We start from the raw sequence: 872 nt of genomic DNA, 5'->3' as shown, positions 1-872 counted from the left end.
AAACAAGAGACAGGGGATACTGCGGGGCTTGCCCCCAGGAAGGCCCTGCAGAGTCTTGCTAGTTTCAAGAACCTTTTTTATAAGGAGCAGCTGGGACCCCTTCCATGTCACCACAATGGGCCTCTTTTTTATGACACCTGAACAGGGCTATTCTGGTGTCTTTAGAATCATCTATACTAGATAGCTTATTTTTTTTTTCTCCTCCAGAAAACCTAAATTTAAGTTCCCAAGAAGCTCCGTTATTTTAAAATCAAAAACAACATTTTTACACCACCCTCTATTCCCACTTTCATTTCTTCCTTGGTCAGAAGGAATAACACATTCAATGAACATTCTCTCTTAGTTCTTCAAATTATCCACCACAAGGCTGGGTCACAAGATCACCGTTGTCTTATCAGAGTTGCCATTCAGCATTCTGTCAGAAAAGACTTTTAATAACGACCAATCTAAGCAGCTCCTGCCCCAGGCAGCCTCAGCACTATTGTTATCTGGGGCCGGATACTTCTTTGCTGCAAAGAGCTGTTCTGGGCACAGTAAGGGGTTTAGCAGCATCCCTGGTCTCCCACCCACTAGATGCCAACCTTCCCTCCAGCTGTGACAACAAAACTTGTCTCCAGAGAAAAGGGTACCCTTTCTACATTGTTGGTGGGAATGTAAACTGTACACCCACTATGGAAACAGTATGGAGGTCCCTCAGAAAGCTAATATAAAACTACCATATGATCCAGCAATCCACTTCTGGGCATATGTCTGGACAAAATTTCATTCAAAAAGATACATGCCCCCCCTATGTTCACTGCAGCACTATTCACAATAGCCAATACATGGAAACAACCTAAATATGTCCATCAACAGATGAATGGATTAAGACG

Source organism: Phacochoerus africanus, chromosome 15, assembly GCF_016906955.1.
Source record: "Phacochoerus africanus isolate WHEZ1 chromosome 15, ROS_Pafr_v1, whole genome shotgun sequence".
In the NCBI taxonomy this organism is placed as follows: Eukaryota; Metazoa; Chordata; class Mammalia; order Artiodactyla; family Suidae; genus Phacochoerus; species Phacochoerus africanus.
The sequence above is the reverse complement of the archived record's forward strand: the minus strand, read 5'-3'. Positions refer to the sequence as shown.